At 42.0% G+C, this 22,515-nt stretch overlaps 1 protein-coding gene across 2 annotated transcripts in view; it reads left to right on the top strand.

Annotated features, from left to right (window-relative positions):
- Positions 1–1,927: 1,927 nt before the first annotated feature.
- The window catches only part of NCAPG2 (non-SMC condensin II complex subunit G2), a 1,874,483-nt gene continuing 1,853,895 nt past the window's right edge, over positions 1,928–22,515 (top strand). For both annotated transcript variants that reach the window (XM_044062031.1, XM_044062030.1), the window contains exon 1: positions 1,928–2,046. The gene's annotated coding sequence lies outside the window, so the exon portion shown is untranslated. The remainder of the gene's footprint in view (positions 2,047–22,515) is intronic.

The following is a 22,515-nucleotide window of genomic DNA, read 5'->3' as shown; positions in this document are numbered from 1 at the left end:
ACACCTCCATGCTCCCACAGGTATATCATCTGGACCAACAGACTTTCCATTCTTCATCCTCTTCAAAGCTATCCTTACTTCCTCCTTGCTAATCCATTGTACTTCATGATTCACTATCCCCACATCATCCAACCTTCTCTCCCTTTCTTTCTCCTCATTCATTAACCCCTCAAAATACTCTTTCCATCTCAACACACTCTCCTCACTTGTGAGTATGATTCTCTCATTATCCTTTATCACCTTTACCTGCTGCACATCTTTCCTAGCTCAGTCTCTCTGTCTAGCCAATCGGTACAGGTCCTTTTCTCCCTCCTTAGTATCCAACCTTTTATACAACTCTTCATATGCCTGATCCTTCGCCACCTCTCTCTTTGCCATGCACCTCATCTCCTTATACTCCTGTCTACTTTCTTCATCACTCTGACAATCCCACTCTGCCGTCTCTCTCTCTATACTATCCTGTACTTCCTCATTCCACCACGTCTGCTTGTCACCCTTCCTCTGTCCAGATGTCATACCAAGCACCTTTCTAACCGTCTCCCTTACTAGCTTTGCTGTAGTTAGCCAGCTATTTGGTAACTCTTCACTGCCACCCAGTGCCTGTCTTAACTCATTCCTGAACTGCACCTCACAATTACCCTTTTTCAATTTCCACCATTTGATCCTTGGTGCTGCCAGGGCGGCCACGGTGGTGCAGCGGTTAGCGTTGCTGCCTCACAGCAAGAGGTCCTCCGGTTCGATTCTCGGCTGGGGTGCCTTCTGTGCAGAGTCTGCATGTCCTTCCTGTGGTCACGTGGGTTTCCTCCGGGTGCTCCGGTTTCCTCCCACATCCCAAAGACATGCAGTAGGTGGATTGGACACTCTAAATTGGCCCTAGGTGTGAGTGTGTGCCTTCTGTGGAAAGTTGGGCGCCAGGCTGGCAACTCGACATCATAAAACTCCTCTGCCAATCATGAGCGGACAGATGATCCGCTGTGGCGACCCCTAACCGGGAAAAGTCGAAAGAAGAAGATCCTTGGTGCTGCCCTCACACTCCTCCTCTTCTTGATCACCAACTTCATCCTACAAATCACCATCCTATGCTGCCTAACTACACTTTCCCCGGTCACCACTTCAATCTACAATATAGGGTGTAAAATCAGCATGTGCTGGGTTTTGGGCTGCCCTTGGAAACCCTAGGAGGCACGTATCAGGCAGCGTTGTAAAATATAGCCACTGCTCATTTACATTATATGCCGTGATTACACTGGAAATTTTAATAGAAATCGTTTAGCGGCTTTTGAACTTATATAACATTCCAACTGCATTAATAATAATCGAAATCTCACCTTTCCCAATACTTTATCAATGACCTTAAATGAGGAAAATACAAAAACTGAACGGCCTTTAAGCCCCTTTTCATTCTTCACTTCCTCAAACTCTCCATGTTAAGAGAAGCACAGCTAACTGAAATTTGCCAATGGATACATGCATAACAGAATAAATAATTAAAACATTAAACTGTACAAAAATGAAGCATAAACGTCTTTACTATAACTGTTATTAAACTATACGTCACATACCTCCCAACCTCTTAGAGCAAGAAATCGGAACAAAGCCATAAAAATGGGGGACGGGGGACGAAAAATAAGGACAATTATAAGCACAGCTCTTACAGGCTTAAAAAAGTTAATAGAACATTGTTTTGAATTAGCATGAATTTTCTGAAGGGTTTAAAGTCTGAATCTCAAATGCCTGTCATTATTTTTCATACGTCAGTCTTCAGGGGGGTTTCCAGAAAACCACAATGTTATGAAACATGCAGCAAAAGTATGAGACGAAATTCTTTACAGTTAAAAGAGTTATACAGTAGCTTAATACTATTTACCCCCTTCAATTCGTTTCTAAACAAAAGACTGACACTAATAAGTAAAAATATCGCGAGGGCACGCGTACTGTCTCGGACGTCATTCCGCTTAGTACCAAACAAAAATTCGGCGCGCTATTTAATGGAATCATTTTACTGTAATATTTAAAACTTTAAACAAGATTGATTCACAATAAACGGTAAGCAGTTTTACGTGGATGTAGATGTATACTAGATATGGATGAAATATATATATAACGGAAACTATGGCACGGTGTTATTTTTCTTTCTATTTTCCATATAATTTTATTTTTAATGAGTTGCTTTGGCAGGTCACTGTAGACAGCAGAGTGCACCTACTTGATTTCTGGTTTTATTGGTGCCCAGGGTTATTTTGCGTCCTATAGGCAGGTATTAAAATTTGCCGTATCATTATCTACAGGAGCTAAATACGCAGTTGTATGCCTTAAGCCCTCTACCGACGCATCCCGTTATTGATGCCAGCTGTGGTGTGACTCTGAAACCCAGAATTTAACTAGGGTTGGTTACTTTTCGCTAGTGACTGTAGCTAGTATAAAACAAAAGATGACCTGTTGTAGTTAGCTGGTCTGTGTCATATGCAGAATTTGCATTTGCATGATTGGAAAGAAGAACGATGGAGACTGAGCAACTGCAGTACCTCACACCTGTCAATCTCTTAGAGCAAAAAATCTGGACGAAGATTGTATGGTGGTCTCAAAATAAGGAAGTGCTTTTGTTGAATTGGAAATGCAGTGTAATCTGAATAGATTTTATATCTTTTTATGATAATTAGCTGAGAAATATTAAGAAATTGAAATAAAAATGCGAACAATACAAGTACTCATTTTTTTCACTATTGTCCTACAGGAATGTAAACACTGTCTCATTTTGTATAGACTTGATGTTTTTATACTACCTGCGTAAAGAAATATTTTGTAATTGTGACTATTAAATGTGTCCTTTTGATATATTTGTGTTTTTACTTTTTTAAAAATGTTACTGAGTATTGTATACTGCTTTTGTATGCCTTTTCTATTTTTGCACTTGTTTGAGTTTTTTCACAGCATTATGTGTTAGTGTTTGTTTCATAAGCTTAAACTTCTGTTTGCAGTCTTTTTCTCTGTTAAGTATGATCATGTGAAGATATGTTTGCTGTTACGTGTAATGTAATTATAAGTTATGCTACTTTTTCTTCAGGGTGGACTAGCTGAGGGCTATAGTGGCACTTTGACGGTTGACAGTTGCAGGCATTTGGAAGTATGGCAATGTTATGTGGATGTGAAATGGTTAAGTTGTGATGCTCGTCACGTCTGAGAGATGTGGCTATGAACACCTGCATATATGTAGAGAGAGTGTGTGTGTAGGTAAACTGATATTTTGATTTGGAGAGGGGATGTATATGAATCTGTTGTATTTGGGATAGAATTAGCTGGTCTTTTGACAGATGGGGTATGCAAGGTGATTAGTCTAGTTTTGTACCTCCAGCAGTTTGTAATGTCAGTCTGTGCCTTAAAGGAAAACTAACTAAAAAAAAAAATCTGCTTTTTCACTCCATCTCTGTTTTCTGAGCTATTTTAACACCTCAAAATCACTCCTGACTACTTTTTATAGAATTTTACTATGTTTTCTTCAAAACGGCTGTCAAATGGACTTGACATATCAGTGTAATCTTATTTTTCTCGAGCCTTTCACTTTCCCATAATCCATTTCAAGTCTGCTTTATATGAGTCATGCTAGACATAAGGAAGTAGTGGTGTAGTCACATGCCATTGATATATAATGGGATTAGTGTCAGTCATTGTCATTTTGTATACTTTTATTTTTTGAATGTCCCTCATCTGTTTCTGTTGCAATGCTTGTTTTACAGTATACTAAGGAATCATACAGCTGCAACCAGAACAGAGGCTAAATTGCAGGCCTTTGTTCAAAGTTTTTTTTTTTTTTGTAGTCCAAGATGAATCGACAGCCTTCTCCCCCACACTTTGTAAATGCACTGATACAAGAATTACAAGGCATCTTTGATACTGCATTCAAGTCATCTTAAAATGTAAAGTAGTATAAACAACAGACATTTAAAATTTATAGTTTAGCATTTCAATACTGTGATGCTGCATATGTAAATTTGTAAGAGGTGAAAACTGACTGACCCATTGACTGATCTAATAGTTCTGTTTTGCTATGAAAGGAGTGGCTCCATTGGAACCAGCTGTGAATCAATGTGAGTTCTGTTCCTCTGCAATAAAGACAATGGAAAAACAGTCTTGTTTACAGCGGCCTGAGCTCCTGACATCAGGACTAATTACCTGTATAAAACTGTCAGCAGTACCAGACTACAAATTTATCTTGTGTTTGTGGTAGTCATGCAGTCGCAGAGTCTTTGTATTAGAATCGTACCTCGCAGGATGTGCAGTAGCAAGTCCCGTCCAAAGCAAAGACACCATCCAACAGTTAGTGAAAATAAAGTAATATTCGTACTGATGCTGGCATGCATATTCATTAACTATTTGTAGTTTACCCTTTTCCTCAAGGTAGTTCATAGGTTCATAGGTTTATACTAGGCTAAAAATACTGTGCCCATTAGTTTGTTGTGCCTCTGTCCAGCAGTGACACAGAGATGATTCCTGGGTAAAACTCTCGATCCCCCATCCACAGGTCTAGATTTCTCTTGAACAGAGTTCAGGGTGCTCTGCCTCACATGGACTAACCATTAGGCCACCCTCATCTTGGAGTTGGTATATTTATATTTAATTTATGGGGTTGTGGTGGTGGCCACATGGGGGCTAAACGAAGGAAAAAAAAAAATACTTGCACACTGTAATCTTCATAGCTGTCAATTTGTGCATCCTTTTCCATACCATGACACGCCCCTCTCACCTGTCAATGACTTGTGTGCAGCCTGGCCTGTGAGTTACTTTTCTAATACAATAGCGTTGTAGACAAATTCCTCTGCAAATTATGTGAGAAGTTAAGCTTAAACAAAATGGGTGATCTTTCCCTTCATTTGATTTCGAAGTGAGGAAATGAAAGTTTTATAAAGTACAAGCAAGTTTCAGGTACCTACACAGTACTGGAATCATATTGTAGGGAGAAAAGTAACCTAAGAGTTGAGTTAAACTGTAGGAAAAGGTGGAGTTTTTCTTTAACATTATTCTTTTTGCCCCCCAGGCAATGCCATCTTATTATGATCCTACAAATGACTACTGTTTCACCACAATCACAAACATTAGTAAAACTGGCTCACAATAATGCATGGCTTCATTAAAAGATGAACAAAATTATTTTGAGATGCACTAAAAATGCATTCTGAATTTATGTACAAATGCAGCAAAATTCTATATCAAATGAAAAGACTTCCTTATTTTGCAGTAGTGAGTCCTGTGTTGTATTGGGGGTTCCTGGTCTCGCATGACTCTGTCCTCTTTCTTTCTGTATTTTCTGTAGTTGTATAATTACACACTTGATGTTAAAACACTAGAAAGGTTCAGTGATTTAAATGTGCTTTGAAAACAGTGTTATGGTGGCTTGGTGGTGAAACAAGCCTAATTACATTGCTACATGAAAATACCAACTAGCTGGCTCTCACTCGTACATGCTTTTGTAGTATTACCAGAAGAATTTTAATTATGTATAAAGTGAATGACTTGCTAACTTACTGAATGCATACTGCTAATGTTAATAAAAGCACACTAAACTTGAACAGCTAAATACTGCATTAAATGAGTGGATTTTTTTTTTCTGTTTGGGATGTGTAAAGCATAGTTTTATCATGGGTACTGGTAATTAAGCAGTTCACTAGGATATTTAAAATCATTCTTTGTTCCATTACTTGGGCACTACAGAAAACTATTCCTTTTGTTACACTCTGTACTTTGTCACAGATGCTACATAATTAAATGTTTGTAATAGATATATTTTTTCTATTTTTGTGTCTTTTTGTATATTAATCTGAAGTTGTTTATTATGGTTGTTTAACATAATGGGAACCAGTTGTGATAGATGAAATTTAATTTTCTAGTTGTATTTTGAAATGGCAATCTAGTTTAACTGTCATTTGCCGCCGTCTGATGCATTGTCTTTGAGCGCACCTGTTGTTCACAAGCTGCTATGATGTCCATCATTGTAACTATACTAAAGGTTGCAGAACTTTGCAACAGTGTGTTGTTTTTCTTTTTTCCAATTTATAACCAGCGGTATTTTAAGTTTTTGATTGTATTGCTAAATCTCTAACATTGGAATGGTGTACTGACGATTGGGTGTTTTGACCAGAGCTTAGTTAGCTTTCAGTAGACTCCTGTACTGTCTTTACAGGTAAGAAGTTAAATACACATGTTAGAGCAGTCAGGTGATTGTGGTGGTAGATGTAGTTCAAGGAATAAGTTATGTGAGCTAATATTCTAATTTGTTTTGAGTTTTGTATTTTAACATTATTTGGGGATACAAGTATTAGTAAGTTGGAGGGATGTAAAATTCTAACAGATTTGTAGATTTGCAATGTTGCTTATTTTACAGTAGGTTATTTCCCTGTGACAAGATTAGGAAGAATTTTGTTATTTCAGAGTGGTGTCTCTGAAATTTCTCGTTTTTTACAAAGCAGTGTCTGTGGCTTGTGGATGTGATTCTTCTCGTGTGGTTTGGCTTGACAAATGTAATCCCTGTGGGATAAGACAGAAATAAAAATAAATGAAGTTTGATTTGAAATGTGTAGTATAAGCATTTTTTTGTGTGTTTGCTTGTATTCAAGATTTTAAGTAATTGGTGGTGCACTGCAGGGTTACAATGTCAAGCTCTCTGCATTTCATTCTGAAGTGAGTATATAAAATATCTAATGTTATGTTGTCCATATCTCGTCTTCGTTCTTGCTGTTTGGGTTCAGAGCCAACCCTTGGCTCTGACTCGGCTGTATACTATAGCTCGAGAGCTTTTACTGGCTTGAGGCTATCCCAGCATGGCTAGGGGTAGTTGCCCAGATCTCGTTTGCCGCTTGCAGCGTTGAGATTGCGGAGATTGGCTCAGGCTGTTTTCTCTCTCTTTTTTTATATTTTTTAAGAAAAATTTTTGCTCTTATCTTATCTAACTTGTTAACAGTAGTTGTCCTTCATATTTCTACCTTTTCCTATCCTGTCTGAGTGACTTGCTTTTGTTGTGGACTAACCATTTTTCTCTCTGGTCCTGTTCCCCTCTGTTTAACTTAGAGGGTTCTTAGTTTTTTCTTGCCTTCCTTAATATCTATTGTTCACCGTTTAAAAAATTATTTTTTTGTCTGTATTTGCTAGTTCTTGCTAGTGTTTTTTTTTTTTTTTGTCTAGCTTTAGATGGTGTTGTTTGACATTGTCGAAAGATACTGGCAAGGAATCTAAACCGTTGGGTTTCAAAAAGTGTGATTTGTGCTGTCAAAAGATGTCCCTTACAGATGGGCACACGAATTGCATGTATTGTTTGGGGCCTATTCACCTGCAGGATTTGTGTTCTATTTGCCATGCATTTAGTTCACGAGTCCTGCTGGAGAGAAAGAACAAATTGATCTTAAGAGGGTTACTGAGGGGCCCCTTTGATGCTGCTATGGAGGGGACTCAGCCAGCAAAAAAACCTGGAAAAACCCAAGCCTTCATGCTCTTCGGCTCAGATTTTAGAACCGTCAAAAGAGAAAGCTTGTAACTTGCCCAAGTCGGACCCGACTTTTGGTTCTGACAAGACACACTCACCTCTCCATCTGTTGTTTCGGAGCCAGTAAGGTCTCATAAGCGATCCAGGTCTCCTACCTTGAAACCAGTTTGGTCTACTCCACAGTCTCCTAATCTGTGGCAGGCAGTCACTGGTCTTCAAGCCATTCCTCTCGGTCATCCAGGAACCTCTCAGATGATGATGTGAGGTGGTGAAGAGGCTTCTTAGGACACCAGCATTAGCTAAAATACTTTCGGGCTCATCCCAGACAGAAATGGTGCCGACAGCCCAACCAACACCTGTCTCGATTCCTCCTCTGAGCTCGGAACCGGAGTGTATAGAAGTCGTAGTGATGGGACCGTTGGTTCTGGTACCCTCCTCTGGTCTTGGTTTCGACTACTGCTCCTATCTCTTCAATACTCACTTCTGCCGAGTGATCTGGAGGCCGATGCTCCCTCGTTGGTTCCGAGGGGGGGAGTGGCATTAGACCCTTGTCTGACCCTACTTTCCCTCTCGGAGCTTCGGCGCAGGTCAGCTTGGCTCCTACATTGGCCTCGGAGCCATTGCTCTCTGTTTGGAGGAGGTCTCTGGCTTCTTTGGAGCCGGAGACTCTTGGGTCGGGACCACGATGCCTTCGAGGTGATGAGCATGCAATCTGTCCTGAGACAGCTCCAGCCTCGGCTCCATTGGCTCATTTGTCTTCGATGCCAGTGTCCGCCTCCAAACCTCCCCTCCGCCCCAAGCGTAGGGAACCCGTGCTCCAGGACGCCTCATTTGGTGATCCCACTTCGGAAACCTCCCCTGATCATCCCTTGGAGGAGTTCCCTCAGAAGAAGACTTGCAAGAGGAAGCATGTGGACTCACCTGAGTCCTTGACATCATACACAGACTTGGATGACTCACAAGGGTCCCCCTCTGAAGATGTCTCCTTTTCAGACATCTTAGAAATCCATAGAGGGGTGACTGGAAGTCCCTTGCCCATTCTGAAGACGAGTCAGTGTACCTGGATGCATTCGGTTCCTGACCCTCCACCTATTGGTTATCTCCTCCTTTTGACCCACTGTGCACGTAGTGAGTCAGAAGGCTTGGAGCTCTCCAGACACGATGGAACCAGTCCCACAGAGGCCCAATAAATTCATAACAGCCCCTGAAGATGGAGCTTTCTTATCCAAAGGTGTTCCCATTGATGCTATGGTGGTGGCAGCAGCCACCAAGAAGGAATTGGCGGAAACTTCATCTGTCTCTCTGCTGAATAAAGAGTCTCGTATGATGGACAGATACGGGAAGCGTATTTTTTCTTCAGCGACCTTTACACTCAGGTCGCTGAACTATTTGTCACACTTTGAGTTAGGAGATACCTTACAGGATCCTGCAGCTACGGGAGCCTCGGACAAGGCAGCTTCTCGGCTTGTGACCTTGACTTCGGTGGTTAACTCCATGCGGCTAATTTCTTACGCATCCGATGGGGCGAGGAGGGCGGCAGGCACAGGGGTGGCCTTACATAGACATTCCTGGGTGCGCCTTTGTCATTTTGTGGCGCCCCTTCAAGTCTTCCTTTACCAACACCCCCTTTGATGGCTCGTCCTTATTCGGGCCTCAGGTAAAAGACTCTCTTACCAGGTGTGAACAGGATGGCAAAACTCCCTCTGCCATGGGAGTACGTTTTTCTGCTCCATCTAGACCTTATCCTAAGGACCAGAAGAGCGGAAAGATGGGGTTCTGGAAATCCCAGGGAGCTTCGCTTGACACACGTGGAGATTTTTTTCCCCAGGGGCAGAGGGGTAAATAACAGAAGATGCCGGTCTCACGGCAGGGGGGGTCCACAGAATCAGGGCGATGGAGATACCTTCTCTGGCAGATCCTTCCAGCACTCCTGAAGAGAGGTCCGACTGTCCTACTCGGGAGACAGTCACAGGGAGATTATCCTTGTACCCTAAAGCCTGGCAGACAATCACAGAAGATACATGGGTACTGTATCTGGAGGTTACAATATTCCCTTCTCCCAACTTCCCCTGTCAGGAAAACAACACCCTATCCCAGATGTTCCACCCACTCTTCGGGATCAAGCAAACGTAGAGAAAAAACAAGTAAGAAAGAGTCATCCAGGAAGTCCCCGCAGACCAAATCTGATCCAGAACATACTCCAGGTTCTTTTTAGTTCCAAAGAAAACAGGGGACTGGAGACCCATATTGGATCTCAGCAGGCTGCACTGCCCTTTGGTCTCACTACAGCCCCCAGGGAGACCAATGCATGGCAGTAGTTACTGTTCACCTGAGGCGTCTAGGATTATGGATGTTTACATATCTAGATGACTGGCTCGTTACTGCCACCACCGAGCATCAGCTAATCAGGGCCAAGGGAATCCACAGTTGGCCCTTGTTCTCAACTATGATTACCGTAAACTTCGAAAAAAAGTCTGCCTTGTTGCCTTGTCAGTATATTACCTTTTATAGGGGCAGATTTAGACACAAGGGCTATGATAGCAAAGCTGCCTCAGGAAAGAGTATTAACGATCTGTCATCAAGTCGCAATGCTATTGACAAAAAGAGTTCAGGTAAGATTTATCACCAAGGTCTGGGTTCTATGGCAGTGGCAGTCACTGTGGTCCCTATGGCTCGCTTCCACCCAAGAATTATGCAGTGGCTCTCCTCTGCACAACGGTCATTCCTGGATTTACCCATGTCACATCAGATTCTGATAACGGAATCCTGCAAAAAGGATCTGGAGTGGTGGCTTCACTCCCCTATGGTAACAATAGGCAGGACGTTTCTACCCCCCCAACCTATAGCCACAGTGACCACGGACGCTTCCCAGATAGGGTGGGGGGGTATTATCTGGGACAGACTGTTCAAGGGACTTGGCAGGAACACTAGTACCACTTGCACATCCCGGAGATGAGTGGTGCTTATGGCGTTTCAAGCACTTCAGGACTCTCTACCTACAGGGACTGTAGCAATTCAGACCGACAATATGTCGGTGATATGGTACATCAACAAACAGGGTGGAACCAGGTCTTACCCCTTGTGTTGAGAGGCGGTACGAGTTTGGCAATGGGCGATGTCTTCCTAACGCTTTCTGGTTGCAACGCACATCCTAGGGAAATCTAACGTGATAGTAGACCAGCTCAACCAGGCTACTCTGATGCCTCACGAGTGGTCCCTGAAGCAGGAAGTTGTGGACTTGATTTTTCGCAAATGGGGCCAGCCATGCTGCAACAACAAATGCAGCAGCTCCTTTGCCCTAGTCCCACCACCAGGACAGTCACCCAGGGATGGACTTGTTTACGATTGGCCCCTGGGACTGCCTTACGCCTTTCCCCTGATACCCAAGGTTCTAAAGAAAGCACAGTCCTTGGGTTGCAAGTTCATCCTCATTGCCACTTACTGGCCTCATCAGATATGGTTCCCATTCCTTTGTCCTAACCTGCAGGGGGAGCCTTAGATCCTGGACCCAGCACCAGATCTCTTGATGCATCAGTTGGGGTGCTGTAAATCCTTCATTCAAACTCTCAAGCTGACGGCTTGGTTTCTCTACTTCCGGTCTTAGCCAGGCTTCCCGATTGTTTCTCTGGTAGCTCAACACATTTTGATTTCTTCCCATGAGTCCACTATTAGGAAAGTTTTATGCTAGTAAATGGAAGAGGTTCTCTTACTGGGCAGGTAAAAATCAGGTTGATCCCTTTATGGCACCCATTTCAAAGATTCTTGAATTTCATGCTGAAACTTTTGAGCGAGGAGCAGCTGCAGCTACTATCAGCTAGCTGCCATTCCCAATTTCATTATGGGAGAAATTGGGGTCCAATATCATGTCCCATAGGCTATGTCAGGCATTCCTAAGAGGTGCTACCCTCTTAAGACCTCCAGTAAGAGAACCCCCCCCCCCGGGATTTGGCACTGGGCGATAGCTTCCAACCGCTTTCTTATAGCAATGCACATTGTCCGCAATAAGGTTGGAACTCCCGAAAATCTGAGCAGGAACGTCCTGATGCCTCACGAGTGGTCTCTCAACCCTGTAACAGCGGATTGGATCTTCCAATGCTGGGGCAAGCCTTGCTGCGATCCGTTTGCTTCCCCCATAAACTACAAATGCAGAAGCTACTTTGTCCTGATCCCCAGGGACACACTAATGCACGATTGGCCCCCGGGTCTTCTGTATGCCTTTTTCCCCATTTCCCCTCATTCCAAAATTTCTCCAGAAAGCTCCGAGGTTGAGAAGCAAAGTGATCCTTATTGGCCCCGCCAAGTCTGGTTCCCATTTTTATGGCCTCATCTGATTCACAACCCGTGGATCCTGGATCATTCCCAAGACCTGTTATCTCATCCTCGAAGTGATGCATCCGAACCTCCACAGTCTCAAGCTCACAGCTTGGTTCCTCCACTTCCAATGATTGAAAGGCTGCCTGACATTCCATCTCCTGTTCGTAAAATTCTTCTGGCTTCACACAAACCTTCCATCAGGAAAGTTTATTCTAGTAAATGGACTAGGTTCTCTATTTGGGCCAAAGATGAGAACTTAGACCCTTTCTCTATGCCTATTCAAAAGATCCTACAATACCTGACTACTCTTTTACATGCAGGAGCCTCAGCATCGACTATCACTGTACATTTAGCAGCTCTCGCCAATTTTCATAATAGACTTGATAATTCTTCGATTATGTCACACCACCTATGCAAGACATTTTTGAAAGGAGTATTGCATGTTAAACCTCCGGTCAAGCCTCCCTTAGAACCCTGGGACTTGACCAATCTCTCACAGGTCATCCTTTCAAGCCCTTTGATTCATGTGAAGACTTTGCTTCTAGTAGCACTTAGCGAGAAGAGTATCTGAGCTGCAGGCCTGGAGTGTCAAGAGACCTTACTTGATCTTCCACATGGATAGGTTGTCTCTTCGTACTGACCCTTCTTTCTTGCCCAAGGTCACTTCTGGATTTTTCATTAACCAGTCTATTGACCCACCAGTTTTCTTCCCTCAGCATTCCAATAGAGGGGAGTACCTTTTGCACACCCTTGATGTGCATCGGCAGCTTCGTTGTTATTTGGTCAAGACTAAATCTTTCAGGAAAACAGATCAATTGTTTGTGGCCTTTGCAGGACCAAGATTGGGTAAACCTGTTTCCAAAGTGACTTTATCCTCCTAGCTTAGAAATGTTATTACCTTTTATTTACCAACAGAATAAGCTATCCTTACCTTCCAGAATAAAGGCTCATTCTACCAGATCTATGGCTACTTCTGTAACATTTCATTCCAGAGCCTCTATGGATGATATTTGCGCAGCAGCCTCTTGGGCAAGACCTCATACCTTTATCTGTTATTACTAATTGGATTTGGCCTCTAGGGGACGAGCATCTTTTGGTTCTATGGTGCTCAGGAATATCCTTCCTTAGGGCCACTCAGGACTCTAGTAGCTGGGGACTCCGGTCCTAATGGTAATTTAATTAACAAAGATTTACAACATCAGATAAAGAAGTTATGTCTTAGTATAACATTCCATCTGTGTTGTAGATCTTTGTTCATTCATTACTTCCTGCACTCCTTCCCCCTATCTGGACTTCTGGTGGACTTTAGGAACTCCTGGTTAGGGTATTGGCTCAGACAGAGCCTTCTACTATTTTTCTATTGCTATGTCTATTATATAGGGACGGGCAAACTTGATCTGGAGTAACTAGAAGAGTGGCATTATGGGTAGGTCTTAACTGATTTTGGCTGGCGCGAGCTTGGAAATGGCTGTATCGTTTCTGAGGATGGAACTGAAGTCCTAATAGTAATGAATGAACGTTATGGTAAGACATAACTTCTTTTTTTAGACTCTCTGATTCTTCCCCATTTGAACCATCTGCTTCTTGTCGGCTCAAATTTCTGACTTGGAAGACCTTTTTCTTGGTTGCAATTACCTCAGCTAGAAGGGTTTCAGAATTATAGGCCTTATCTATTTGTCCCCCATACTTGATTTTCCATAAAGATTAGGTTTCTCTCGGAACCAACCCCTCTTTCTTACAAAGGTATGTTCTGACTACAATTTGAATCAATCCATAGAGCTTCCTTTTTTTCTTCCCCAATCATGGCAACAAGGCAGAGTATAAGATTCTTCAGTTGGACGTTCATAGACTGTTACGTTTTTATTTACACAGGACCAAGGACTAAGAAAAATCTAACCAACTGTTCATATCCTTGGTGGACAATAAAAAAGGTGGTGCAGTCTCAAAGGTGACTGTATCTAAGTGGCTTTCAGACACTATAAAACATGTCTATGATTTGCATAAACAAAAACTTCCAGGGAAAATAAAAGGACACTCAAGGGCCTTGGCTACCGTTGTTGTTTTCCAAACCAGGCTGCCTTTGGATTCGATCTATGAGGCAGCTACATGGGCTAATCCTCATACCTTTATCACTCATTACAAAGTGGATGTGGCCTCCCGGAACAGGGCATCCTTTGGTTCCATGGTCCTGAAGATTTTTTTTTTCCAGTGAGCCACCCAAGAATCAGGTGCTGGGGACGCTGTCCGAAACATCAAGAACGAAGGTGAGATATGGACAACATAACCTAAAGAAGTTATGTACTCACCATAACGTTCCATGTTTGTTGTCCTTGATCTCACCTTCCTTCTTGCGTCCCACCCTCCTTCCCCTTTCCTGGAGGCTCCTGTGGAATTCCTTGTTTTTATTGGTTATACTGGCTGAGTTTCCTTTTTACCATACCTTTTGGTTAGTCCTTGTCTCCCCTTCTTACTCTTGTGGATGGTTTACACCTTTATATATAGGTGTCCTCTGGTATATAAAATAGAGTATACCTTTTTTTAATTGTATGGTCTAGTACTGGGTTATCAAACGAAATCTGGGTAACTACCACTAGGCATACTGGGATAGGGGCTACCCTTCTTACTCTTGTGGATGGTTTACACCTTTATATATAGGTGTCCTCTGATATATAAAATAGAGTATACCTTTTTTTAATTGTATGGTCTAGTACTGGGTTATCAAACGAAATCTGGGTAACTACCACTAGGCATACTGGGATAGGGGCTAGCCTCGAGCCAGTAAAATCTCTCGAGCTATAGTATATGGCAGAGTCGGAGTCGAGGGTCGGCTGCGAACCCAAACAGCAAGAAGGAAGGCGAGATTTAGGGCAACAACTATGGAATGCTATAGTGAGTACATAACTTCTTTTTTTGTCTACATGCCTGATGTGGTGCCCATTTTACTTCCTTGGGGCCAATTTTTATTTTTATTGATCAATTAAGCCAATATGTGCAATTGTGTCATATTTATTCCAAATGAAAATGTTCTGTGACATGTCTTTATTTGAAGCTTTTCATGCGCTGGTAAGATGTCTTCAGGTCGTTGATGTATTGTGCATCATGGACTTGACTTGGGAAGGAGCTGCCACGTATGGGTATTATTTTGGCTTGTTAAGGTTTAGTAGACAAAATTTGTATTTTAGGTACTCTCCTTGCCCACTGGGCCTATTGGTCCTGCATTCACCTTCCTAATTCCTTACCTATGTTTCAGTCTGGTGAGGAGATTGAAGAACTTGGCAGTGTCGCACTGCTGCCTGAGAGTGTTTTTAATGCTGAGTTCCTGCCCTATGATAGCTTTGTCCTGTACTCGGGTGGGGGGTGGCATTCATTAATCTTCTGTGACTTATCAGCCATGCTGCCAGGTGTGATATGGGCTATTACCTTGCCCCTACAGTGTAACCTCCCCTCAAAAGTACCCAGCCTCTGCAAGGATGTGTATGCTCATCCTCTCTGCCTATATCATCCTGGACCACTAACTGTACCTAGGATGCCTGGGCCATTGTCAGGGTTTCAACTTTCCTTATACCACTGGCGCGGGGGGGTTGCTTTACCTTTCTCCAGCTGTTGTGCAGCAGCTTAGAAAAGTGCGTCTTCCACAATACTGGTCACTGAAGCTTAGTTTTGAATGGATTTAGTTTGGCAAACGCTGCTTGTTGTGTTGTTATCCTTGGCTGTTGCCTTTCTACAACAGCCAGCCTCTACTGGGTATAAGTATTGCAAGTGTTTGGATGTCTTTTCTCCCTCCAGGATGGGCAGGGTGTTTTGGGCATTCATTCTCATTCTCCCTGGCTAACTTTTCCAGCCCTCTGACTACTACATGCATCCAGGAATTAGTGCTTTATATTTCATGTCATAGAGCTAGCACTTGCTATGGTAAATTAAAAGAAACTTGGGACAGTGGAGTATGTTCGCTGAATGGGCATATTTGGCAGTTTAATTTGTTGTTGTGCTTTTTCCCTCCTTGCATTTGTTATAGTAATGAGTTGTCAGTAATAAAGTGCAGTAAGAAACTGCTTACATGGAGTAAATTCATTTGAAATTTTTATGGTATATAGTGTGCTACCAGACTTCTCTTCTAACAAGGTAATAAGTTTTAGAGAGCTGCATATTTACTTCAAAGCTTTCTGTGAGTAGCACTTCTTCATTTAAAAGTAATGATAAGGTAATTCAAACTGATAACTAGTTATGATAGAATTGATTTTGAAGTGTTTTAAAAGTTTTGATAAACAGTAAATGTCACATATTGCTATAGCCCACCCCATCCCAGGTGTGGTTGATGGGTCAGGGAATGTATTGAAAATGAATGTCCTCTGTACATGCTTTCTTTTTTGGCTCCCACAGTTAGTGATAATCTGCTCCCAGGACCCCTCTTTGTCCATCAGCTCTACTGGATTTATCTTGACCCATGTTCTGGGCCGGTGAGGAGATTGAAGAACCATAAGCAGAATCACTGGTGCTCTTGGAGAGTGTGTTTAATTTTTCTCTGCACCCTCCTTGCTGATGTAACATTCGAGTTTGGTGTGGAGTGAGCTCTGTGTCATCTTGTCCACACCTCCACATCTACCTCAGCTTGAGCCCATGGCCCTACAGTATAATGCACTTCATTAGACCACCACCTGCACAAGGAGTCAAACATAATGGTGTGTCTGAGAACACCCCCTCCCTCCAGGATGGATACACCCATCCTTTCTGCCTGTATCATGGAAGATCCCCATATCACTTATTGGACTTGGTCTGTAGCCAGGGCTGTATGCCACTGGTGCCAATGTTGATTTGGTATGAGACTGAAGGGCCAATACTTGTTTGCTTCCCTCGTGGTCCAGTTAGTTTTGAGATCTCTAACACAGACCTATTGGCTATAACTAAATCCAGTAACCACACAAAGGTGATGACACGTCTATTGGTTGTAACTAAATCCATTAACCAACAAGGTGATTCCTTCTATTCATTCTGAGTTGCAAATTGTTTGGAAGCCAGTTCCACCTGATCAGAGAGAAAAATTGTTTTCTACAACACACACAGTTACCTCTCCACCAAATTGAAATGTACTTGCAACTAACCTAACTGAATTGCCAGCTGCAACTACTCACTACTTCACCCAGTCAAATGCAACACTCTAAACTCAAGCAGCTCTTTCCCCTATCTTACACCTGCTGCTTAACTTCTACTTTCATCTATCATCAGCTTGCTTATTTTCCTCCTCCTGTTTCAACACTAACGCAACTTCCTTTCTCTCCTTCTCCATTTCATCCTTCCTACATCCATTTTTCCACTCATTACTAGTTATGCCAAATTCCTTTGTAAATGGGAACTCGCATACAAGATTGCAAACGCAGTTGTAGTAAACAGTGTTTTCTTTAACGTACACTGAGAATGAGTAACTGGATTTAAGTTTTTTTTTTAATAAATCTAAAGTTTCATCTTTTGTTCTGTGGAACACTGTCATAAAAGTTTCTTCGTTTTACAACATGTTACACCTCAGCACTGTATGGCTTGTATCTCCTCAAGTTTGTGGTGCAATGGTACATTCCAAAGTCTGAAAAAAGAAACCTGTAAAGGGCTTTTTGTAGGGTCTATATTATAAACCCGAAAGTTTACTTCAGCGAAAACGCTGGTAAACGAAAGGGTGTTTTTGGGGTCGTGGTACAGTGAGGAGTGGGATTTTTGCCCTTTCCTCATTGTAGTGCGATCTCTGAGTTGGAATATATAGTTAGTGGGGGGTGGGGCGCAGCCCCCCACAATCAGCAGTTCAGTTACCAGTGTTTTCGCTCGTGAGCTTTCGCTGAAGTAATATTTCAGTCTTCTAATATAGACCCCTTTTTTAAGCATGAGACATGACCATTGTATTGCTTTTATGAGTATGTAACAAAAAAACAGAGTAAGGTCAACTACGTGGAAAAGGACCATTTCAAAATGGGAGTGTGCAGAACATGAAGTCCTAATTTTGTATTTAGACACGAGGGCGTCCATTTGTTGATTTGTTGGAGGAGATTTGTTTTGCAGCAAATGTATAACACTGTTTGACTAACACAAGACAATTTTTGTAAGGTCATGAAATCAGTTTGGAAATAGCAGCATTTCATCTGTGTTGGTGGTTCATGCAAGAAGCATTGTCAATAAAGCTTTTTTAATGAAAAGATGTTAATTTTCACATTCGTGAAATGTGGTTAAAGAATGATTAGAAGCTATTTCTCTCAGAATATACATGTTTTTAGATTATGAGCCCTGTGAGTCATACATCTTTGATTCCATTTCTTCAGTTTGAGAAACTGTGACAATAAAGTTAATTCTGGCATGGATTCCAATTGCTGGAGTATATAGCTCACCAAATTCAAATGCTGATGACCTGTTGGAATTCTTTATTGCATGAAACACACAAGGAAAATGTCAGAAGAAAAAATTCAAGCGAGTCACATCTGCCTCAGGTGATGAAAGTTTCCTTTATTAACTGCTAACCAGATTACAGCAACATGTTGGCCAAGATGATCTCAATCTGATCAGCTTGTTTACTGACATCAACTTTTATACTTTCCTGTTACCAGCCAAAATAGCTTTTGTTACATTTCTAACAGTTGGCTATGAAAAACATCTAGGATCACAAATTACCTCAGAAAAGAATGTTTTACCTCAAAACCACAGCTAGTGTAGAATGTTTACCTCAAAACCACAGTTAGTACAGAATGTTCAAAAAGGTACAGAATACTTAGTTAACAGTGGTAGCTGGAATTTTCTAGGACACACAGCTTGCCTCAGTAAATTAACTCTTACTCAGCCGTGCGTCCTTTTACCAAGCTTTCATTTAACTGCAGTTAGCTTTCTTTATTCAGAAGTATAGAAAACAAATGTTATTCAAGTTCATAAGCAACTACATCTATCCTAGATAAAGCCCATCTTTAATAAACATGGTTCAATGACCTTTTCTTACCAACACTTCAGCAAATAGCATATTCATTTTGCTAGATGGGAGAAAGAGACAAATAACAGTATGTTTTAAAACTTTTTCTCTTAACATTTCCCCCCTCAAAACACTTTTATTTGTCTTTTTATTTCAGCAATATACGGTAAAAACTAAGTTTTTCTTTGCATACATTACTTCATTTGCAAGACAAACTTTTAAACTTCAAAACATTTGCAAAAGTCACATTTCAATGTATTCACTTTCACCAGTCTGTCGCAACTGCTGGTACATCGTTTTCGTAACAGCAGTATCAACCAGTCTTTGTAGAAGACCTTTGATACAGGGTATACAACAGCAACTACATACCACCATGATAGCCACAGCGACTCCGGACACCAGGAAGCTGCTGATGAGATGACTCCATTTTCCAAACCACGCTTGTAGAAAGTCTGTGAAGGGATTATTTACCCCAGAGTTCTCTGCCAATTCTTCGGTTAACATCTCCAAACCTTTCAAAGCTCGAGTGATGCTCCCGTCAGGGGCAGTGTTATTCGGAATATATGTACAACAGAAAGTCCCAAACATCCTGCAAACTCCTCCTTCTTTGGCCAGGAGCATATCCAACGCAATTCGATTCTGCCATGCCACCTGCGAAGTGGCCTCCAGTTGTTCAGCAATACCTTTTAATGCATCTTTGGTATAGTTCACAAAACGCTGCTGGTTATAGTAAATGTAGCTGATCCAATCCACATTCGTATTGAGTTGAATCCAGACAAAGATGGATGCAAAACCAGCCGCTGTTTGGTTTATTGCTTTGTATTCATCAGGCACGCCTCTTGGTACGCCAATGCTATCGATGTAGACACTGCTATCGAAGGATTGCTTTGGTGCCTCTCTTTTTCTCTTATTCAACCACCTCGGTTTTATTTCAGGTTCTCTTACGAAATTGCTTGCTGGAACTGGGAAAATGTAGAATGGCCGAATTAACTTTGCAAGTGCACAAGTTCCCTTCCAGGGAATCGTAAGCCTTGATCTGAGTTTGTTGTCTCCACATAACCACCATACGTCTGCCAAACTATGAGTTTGGTTCTCCAGAAATGGATTTTCATTGCCATTCACAGTAACATTGCAATAATTCTGTCCCATATTGCCATAATTCTTTCCTGTGCCATCTCTGGAAATGCACATATACGAACCTGGATAACAGATTGCTGTAGGCGGTTTCTCAACTTTGCTTATGACTGGAAAACTCTGGGTTTCATCTTTGCATTTATCTTCGGTTTTGTTGAATAACTTTAACAGATACGTCAGATTACCTTCAGCTTGCATCAATGGGACTGTCGCTAGTTGCCGTTTACCTTCAGCACAAGAAACACAGTTCTCACGATGTGCCTCTCGGGTACTATATCTAACCCAAGATAACCATTCATTATGGTGTACGAACCCTGTCTCGAGTAACAACTGTTCTTCCTTTGTGAAGGCAAAATCTGCTTTACTTGTAGCATTTTTAAGGCTTTGCACTTTAAGTTGGAAAGTCCCCAAAGGATCAGTTCCAATTGGAAGAGACACTCCGATTCCACTTTCTTGTGGTGACACGATGATTAATCACTTCAGTAACTTGGAAATGCGCAATTTTTATTCTTTGTTGCCTGCTTTTATCTTTCTCCGGTATCACTGCACCACTTGTTTCCCATCCATTCACATCTGTTGACCACCAAACAGTTGATCAGGACGCACAGTCTCTATTGCACAAATATTTTGCACGAGTCAAGAAATCATTATTGTTCCATTTAGCACAGTCCAAAATTCCTTCACAAAGTTTTACCTTGAACACAGTAGTAACACCTGTTTGCGCTTGCAGCACCACCATTCCTTTTTCTGTCACAACTGTTCCTTCTCGTATGGACATATTTACTTTCGCCACCAAAATCATCATCACGTAACAGTTCAAGTACCAGTTGAACATGGCCATCCTTCCTTTGTAGTCAGACTTTGCGTTCAGGGGTCCGGTGGAGTCTGACCAACATCAATGGTAGAAGGAAAAGTCTTTTACAGTGGGTGATATGAATCCACAAAGTCCTCTCTGTGATCTTTACAGCCGTAGGTGTTGAGAGAAGTACTTGATATGGGCCTTCCCACCTGGGGGATGACCAGTTCTTTCTCTTCGCAATTCGGATCCACACCCAGTCCCTGGGTGCCACGCTTAACAAGGTTTCACTTCTGGAATCTGCAAAGGAGTCATTGGTTACAAGAGACTTGACATCTGGCAGCTTCTTCATATAATCCGCCAGATCCTCACCCCCTCACGTTCCGCTGGCAACAATCCTTGCCACTGCGGGACGTAATATGGTCTCCCAAACAAAAGTTCAAATGGTGTAAGTCCTTTGTAGGAAGGTGAGATTCGCATGCACAGGAGTGCCAATGGAAGGCACGCAGTCCAGGATCTATGTGTTTCTGCCATCAGTTTGCGGAGTTTACTCTTCAGGACACCACTGTGTCTCTCCACCAGTCCAGCTGACTGCAGATGGTAAGCACAATGGTACTTGAGATCAATTTCAAACACTTGACCCAACTTCTGAACAATCTGGTTAACAAAATGAGACCCATTATCACTGTAAATGCGTCTTGGTAAACCAAATTGGGGAATTATTTCTGTAGTTAAAAGCTTAGCTACTGTGTGTGCATCAGGATGCTTTACTGGAAAAGCTTCTAACCACTTAGAAAAAGCATCAGTTATAACTAAACAGAACCTTTTTCCATCTGAAGGTGTCAACCCAATAAAGTCCATACAGAGTGTGTGGAATGGATATGGAGGGGTGGGGAATGCCTGCTGAGATTTCTTAACTCCCCCCTGAGCATGATACTTTGCACATAATAAACAAGATAAACAGAATTGCTTTGCATAAGTTGAAAACCCCTTACACCAAAACACCTTGGACGCTATTTGAACAATTGTCTGTACTCCTACATGGGCAGGTCCATGGCTAACCAATGCAGCATACCTAAAAAGGTTTGAGGGTAATACCATTTTGTCATCTGATGCCCTATACAACCCATCCTGTTGGGTGATACCATATTTCACCCAACGACATTTTTCCTTCTGTGTTGTCAATGTTTGCATTACTTTTAGTGTCTCTAAGTCTAAGAGGTGTCCGGGCTCTAAATCATTGTCATGTAAAAGCAAATCACTTTCTTGAGCTGCCTTTTTTGCAGCCATGTCAGCAAAAGCATTTCCCCTGGAGACGGGATCTTTTTTGTTAGTATGTGCGGAACATTTACATACCGCTATCTGAAGTGGTAATTGCACTGCATCTAACAACTGTAAAATTAAATCTCTGTGATTTATTGGTTTGCCTGTCGCAGTAACCATTCCTCTATTCTTCCATTGTTTAGTGAAAACATGCACAGTGGAGAAAGCATACTGACTATCTGTATAAATTGTCACTTTTTTACCCTCCCCTAAGGTACAAGCTCGAGTCAAAGCCACTAACTCAGCTGCTTGGGCAGAATAAATATTTGACAATCCTTTTGCTTCCAAAACTTCAGTTTCTGTGGTGACAGCATACCCTACTAGTGTTTTTCCTACAGTGTCCTTCTTTGCTGATCCGTCTACAAACAAAACGAGATCAGAATCTGCCAACAGAATATCCGTTAAATCTGGTCGGGGAAGTACTTTGTTATGAATGCTCTCTAAACAAACGTGTGGAGTACCTTCTTCTGGAGTCGGCAAAAGTGTCGCCGGATTAAGAGTAGTACAGCTTTCTATGGTCATATGTGGCTGTGTCAGCAGCAC

Source organism: Protopterus annectens, chromosome 2.part1, assembly GCF_019279795.1.
Source record: "Protopterus annectens isolate FY-2018-M chromosome 2.part1, PAN1.0, whole genome shotgun sequence".
Lineage (NCBI taxonomy): Eukaryota > Metazoa > Chordata > Ceratodontiformes > Protopteridae > Protopterus > Protopterus annectens.
Note: the sequence above shows the minus strand (reverse complement) of the source record. Positions and strands in the feature narration are given on the sequence as shown.